The following is a 6911-nucleotide window of genomic DNA, read 5'->3' on the forward strand; positions in this document are numbered from 1 at the left end:
CTGCATGTAATATATATTTTCTATTTTTTAAACTTCAAAGCATGTCTGTGTCGCGACTTTGAAGTGACCTTGGTATTCCATCTTCACCCATAAATTGCATTTCTTTTGTGTATTTAACTGCACATTATTTTCTTGAATTCAATGAAGGATATGCGAATAAAGTCTATAAATTGATAGGTTAGAGGATGCACCATATCCAAAGCCGAATATGCTACGTTCAGAGCTACAAGGGGTACAGTAAAAATAGCATGAAAACATAGGCAGATTTTCTGTAAAAAAGGGTTCAAAAAAGGTAAACGGTACCGGTGAGCAACACGTCTAATCTAATATAAAGAGTATTCAAACCATTATCCACAGACAATCGAACACGAATCTAACTGAATAATAAAACTAGAGGTGTTCTGTGTAGGTTTCAAGAATCTGTCATACAATTGCATACGTGCATAATTAAGAGACAGTTATGAACAAAACGATTTCAGATATTTGTTAATATGGTGTGTCATAGCTTCATGAATGCTTTATAATGGGTTTCGTGTTGCTCAGTCTTTAGTTTCTAAGTAGCACATAGTTTTTTGTCTTTTAGTAGTTTTCCTTTTAGTCACGGTATTGTCGGCTTTTCTTTCACTTGTTGTTTTTAATTGTCCCCATGTCACATCTGTCTCTTATTTTATGTTTATAATTTGTAATGAAGAAAATAGTTACAGTTAATGATGTAAGAGCGTGTTATATATGGTAATGGTTTGAATCTAAGAATCACATAACACGAAAGGAATAAGTTTGGTGAAGTTTTTAGAGTTAGAGCGATTTATTAATATGTAGCATGCGATCACAATTTCCTGCTAAAGTAATTTTGTATTCTAAACCTTCAAATCATTTGTCTACATGACCAAGTAAGACCATTAAAGAATTCGGTAAATTCTCTCATTTAAGTTGATTATATAGATTACTTTAAGGATGTTAGAAATGAGTAATGCCATGGACAAGTTCCGGACATTGTGACATTTAGTCTGGTGGTTAATAAATCCAAAGAATTAAGATAAAAATATTGGATACGATATTTTGCTCTTGGCTTATGTAACCCTTTGTAATATTGCTTGGCATGCAGTTTTGCTTCAACAAGAGAATGTATGTTACGCTTAATTATACCTAATTGTGTTAATCAAGAAGGGGATATAGCATTTCATCTATCTATTCGTTCGTTCGTTCAGTTTAAGTTTTGCGTTAAGAACAAGTTAACATTTTGACAAAGTGACCTTCTTTTCACCACGAAATTTACTCTGCGTACAATCAAACTTGTTTAACTGGAAAAGTTTTGAGGCAGGTTTGGCTGGACTTAGATATGTGAAAGTTAAAGACCGACATTTTCCTTGGAAAACTTGCACATCGACATTAAATTAATCAGTATCTAAGAAAAAGTAAGCGACGATTGATTAGTAGAGAGAGGCGAAAGTTACCAAAGGGACATTTAAACCCATAAGTCGAAAACAAACTGACAACGCCATGGCAAAAAAAGAAAAAGACCAAATTACAAACAACAGTATACAAAACACAACACAGAAAACTAAAGACTGAGCAACACAAACCCCACCAAAAACCGGGGGTGATCTCAGGTGCACCGGGAGGGTAAGCAGATTCTACTCCACATGTCACATCCGTCGTGTTGCTCATGTAAGTATAAACTTGGTGATAAATCTAATTCAGTGGGTAACATTCGGGGACAAGGAGGACGGGATTGTGTTTTCTGACGATTGGAACACATCCGTCGTCATCTGTGAAACAGATATTCCGTAATGGTCAGCCAACTCGTGATGACGTCCATAAATTTTTCGAATGGATGATTTCAACTTCATCACTCAGAACACTTGTGAGCAGCAACCCTCGATCAAAAGATAATCATGATAGGAAACGCAAGCCCTGGAATATCGTATCAACTGGGAGATATATATACTCCATATGCAGGGCTGCTTGAATGTTGCTACATAGAAATGAAAAGTTCACAATTTGGAAGCTGAAATTATCTCTTAAGCTACTTCATTTCTTTCTTTATCGTGTAATTTCACTCATCGTAAATACCAGGATAAACATTTTGTACGCCAGTCGCGCGTTTCTTTGACAAAGAGTCATCAGTGACGCTCGAATCAAAAAAGTTAAAAAGGCCATATAAAGTACAAAGTTGAAGAGCATTGAGGACCCACATTTCCGAAAGGTTTTGTCAAATACAGCTAAGGTTATTTATTCCTTGGGTAGAAGAGAGGTGAAAGATACCAAAGGGACATTCAAACTCATAAGTCAAAAATAAACTGACAACGCCATGGCTAAAACAGAAAAAGACCAGCAGACAAACAACAGTACACAAAACACAATATAGAAAACTAAAGACTGAGCAACACGAACCCCACCAGAAACTGGGAATAAATTCAGGTATTCCGGAAGTGTAAGCAGAACTTGCTCCACATGTGGCACCCGTCGTGCTGCTCATGTTAGTACAAACCCGGTAAAAAGTATAATTCGGTAGGTCACATTCGGGGAAAGGGGGACGGGATTGTAGTTATGACAATTGGAACATACCCGCTATCATTTTTGTAACGAATATTCCGTAACGGTCAACCAACTCGTGATGGCGTCCGTAAATTTACGAAGGGATGACTTCAACTTCACCATTTGGAACACTTGGTTTAATAGCTTCCTTGTGAGCAGCAATCCTCTCTCAAGGAAATCATGATAGGAAATACAAGCCCTGGAATATCGTATCAACTGGGAGATATATACTCCGTATGCAGGCGCTGCTGGAATGTTGCTACATAGAAATGGAAAATTTACAATTGTAGAGAATTCTTAGTATTTCGAAAACATTCAAAGTTTCATAAACAGTAAATTTATAATTATGACAATTTCAATGATACTGCATGTCAACACAGAAGCGCTGACTACAGGGCTTGTGATACCTTCGGGGAGAAACATCCACCAGCAGTGGCATCGACCCGGTGGTTGTAAATAAACTCATCATAGATACCATGATCAAAATTTTGTACGCCAGACGTTTCGTCTTTTAAAGTAATTCCTATCAAATGTTGAGTACCAAAGTTTACCAGTCAACATGATGTCGTTATAGATAAAGGAAGACTGCTTATGAGGACTCAGATGTCCACCTAGAATCTACGCCTACGTTATATCAAAATCATACTTTTTTATTTGATAAATGGCCTTAAAAGTTGACCATAAAAACCACGAATTTTTCAACTGTAAAGGGCTACAACTCTGTAAACGTTAAAGGTATCATAGTCAAAATTGACCGTGACCTTCATTATATGTTCATAACAAAGTCATCAAACATTTATTCAGTAAGAAGGCATCCTTTTACAGAGGGACGCATCAGAAAGTAAGGAAAGCTGCCAGTAGTTGTCACTGTCATTCACTTTTTTGTTGATTGAAAATGTAGTGGTGTTGATACATATTTAGTACAGACTCGGGACGATTAATAGCTTGTCGTACTGCATAATTGCATATTCATTGCTGAAGGCCTTATGGTGATCTGTAGATCTAAGTTTGCAGTCTCATACCAACAATTTCAGTTAAGGATGACACATATATTTTACCGTATATGATACTTATTTCAATGTGCATGGTTTCTGCTTCTGGAATTTTGAGATTTAAAGTTAAAAAAAGGCATATACATTAAGTATTTAAAAACATAAATGCCAACAGGGGCCTTGCATACCTGCCAATACGGTTTAATGTCAACTTTGAACAAAGCATTTGCAACCTTAGTGTATGGTAGTTTAGTAGGATCAAGGATATTACTAACAAAAAGTTAGGATGTTTTTGGATTCTACTTAATTATAAAATAAATAACTATCATTTCTACTGATGCACTCGAAAAGTGGAAAAACAAAATAAATGATAATATAATGCTACTTTCAATACAATATAATAAACAAAATATGGTAAAATATATTAACTTTCGTTAAATTTTTTTATTTATAATAACATTTGCTTTTTTTTTGTTTTTTTTTATGGTATTTTGATTTAAGCAAACAAGTTTGACTTTACAACATGAACAGAATTCAGGGAAATAGATTTAAGTTAAATCAACAAGATTGTCTTCTGAATATCAATCTTGAGTCATTATTGAAAATATAGCATGTTTTTTGTTTTAAATTTTGTATCGAAAAACATCATAAACATTAAGAATTCATCTGACAGACAATATTCAAAATACTTCCAATAAAATTTTTATTTTGGTTAGGAATGTCCTAGTTCTTCCTCAAAGTTTTCAAAATTAAAATTAAAAGTGTTTAACCAATTAAAAGTATCTATAATTTTATCAAAAGTTCTGAAATACATGTATACTAATCTATTGTTAAAACCGTAAAGTATCTTATATTAACTGATGATACCCTAACGTTTAGAAAAAGGCTCTATTGAGGCAATTTTGATTATATTAGTTTATTATATTGTAAAAAAAACCAATGTATTTTTTTTATTGTGTCTTTTCCAGTTATCTCCTAGTACAATCCAGGATCCTCCTAGTAAAAATCTGGATATCCCAATTTCTACCAGTAGATATTGGAATCTGATATGTACTGAATCTTAATCAGGCGGAAACCCAGTTGAAATTAAACAAAAGAAATGAAACTCTTTGTTAGAGAAGATAAAAAAGGCCAAGTTGGTAAATTTGAATTGTTTACATCTGTTTCTATGGGCTTTAAAAGTTTAATGAATGTGCCTAATTAAGGATTTTATGCGTCTTGTGTTTTACTTAAATTATGGTATAGAGCTTCGAGATATTTGTAAATTTTTAAATTCTGGAAAAAATTTCACAAAACATCGATTGTTGTATGTGCAAATACATGTGGATCTTTTTTGTGCATAAGCATAAATTCCGCGGGAAAAACATCCATAGAAAGATAATAGATTGATCTTTTTAAAGCATTAATTTGCATCTCTGCCCCCGGCGACAGTTTTTTGGGAAAACATCATCATCAACAAAAAGAGAAAGTCGAGTACACCTTTTCATGTTTAGGCGTGTTTGAGTTGACTATTCTGTCTTGAAAACGTTTAAAAGAAAAATATTTGATACATCATCTCGCTTCAGATTCTATTATTTTTATATATTTAGGCTCTAGGTTGATATAATAACATTAAAAATTTACAGTACTAGAAAATAAAATATATGGGTCAAATGAAATACCTTTCTACTGAGTAATTACAACAGAGTAGGTGTGTTCGAATAACATTGTTAACTAAAAGTACTTGACGACAGACTTTTCAAGTGGATCTTAAAAATGCATAACTTGTGTATGTTATCTAGGGTAATTAGTCTTCAACTTTGAAAATTTTTAGTCTGCCCTTCCACAAAATATTAAATTAGAATTTTTTCGGTTTTCAAGAGCTAAATTGACAGCTCGACATCACTACAATGCTTCCATTTTTACGATTATAAAAAATTAGGTTACGTAATGGGGAGATAATTTTGACGAAGTAGAATCCTGACTTTAATTAGTATAATCAGAATTTAAATTCTACTAATAGATATTGGAACTGTGATTTTTACTAGAATGATTGTGGATCCTACTTAATTCCAATTAGTTATTTGTTTTTAGTTTTCATAGTGATTAAGATTATAACACAGTGTTGACTGCTGTACCCCAATTTTTGACATTTTTGCTTATTATGTCTGTTTGTTTTCCTCACACATTGTTGACAATATAATGGAATGCTATATGACTGTCATACAAGTGAGAGGTTTATCTAGCTATAAAACAGGTTTAATCCACCATTTTCTACATAAGGAAATGCCTGTGCCAAGTCAGGAATATGACGGTTGTTTTCAATTCGTTTGATGTGTTTGAGCTTTTGATTTTGCCATTGATAAAGGACTTTCCGTTTTAAATTTTCCTTGGAGTTTGGTATTTTTTTTTTGTACCCTAACATATACCTGAATGATCAGTAAGAGAGAGGCGAAAGATACCAAAGGGACTTCAAACTCATAAGTTGAAAATAAACTGACTACGCCATGGCTAAAAAAGAAAAAGACCAACAGACAAACAATATAACACAAATCACAACAGAAAAAAAATAAAAACTGAGCAACACGAACCCCATCAAAACCTGGGGGTAATTTCAGGTGCTCCGGAAGGGTAAGCATATTCTGCTCCATAAGACAGGTGCATGCATATATATAAATTGTCTTTTGAACAAACACAATTTTTTATCAATTTCTTTCAACAGATTTAATCTCTTGAGTTCAATTGTTTTAGATTTGTTAATGCAGAGCTGAACTTTCAAACTCGGAATGAACATAAAAAGTAAAATCACAAAAATACTGAACTCCGAGGAAAATTCAATCGGAAAGTCCCTAATCACATGGCAAAATCAAATGACAAAACACATCAAACGAATGGACAACAACTGTCATATTCCTGACTTGGTACAGGCATTTTCAAATGTAGAAAATGGTGGATTGAACCTGGTTTTATAGCGCTAAACCTCTCACTTGTACGACAGTCTTATCAAATTTCGTTATATTTACAACGATGCGTGAACAAAACAGACATTATAAATAAAATAGTCAAAATATGGGTACAGCAGTCATCACTGTGTTACAATATCAAAACAAACAATTATTTACAAAAAAAGCACAAAAGCATCTATCAAATTAAGACCCACATTCATTGCTTCGCGTGTCTGACGTCAGAAAATGTAAACGTCACATAAGAAAAAAGTTTGTCATTCAATGTCTATTCAAAACAATTTTATAATTTCACATGGGGAATGTTGGTATACAGGGTTAAAAAATCAAAAGTTATGTTAGAATTAATTTCAGAAATAGACCGAGATTTATAATTGTCCAGAAGTTCTTCAGAACCCTTAAGAATCCACATATGGTAAATACCACTACGCGAGTAAAA

This window comes from Mytilus californianus, unplaced genomic scaffold (genome assembly GCF_021869535.1).
Source record: "Mytilus californianus isolate M0D057914Y unplaced genomic scaffold, xbMytCali1.0.p SCAF_3, whole genome shotgun sequence".
Taxonomy (NCBI): domain Eukaryota; kingdom Metazoa; phylum Mollusca; class Bivalvia; order Mytilida; family Mytilidae; genus Mytilus; species Mytilus californianus.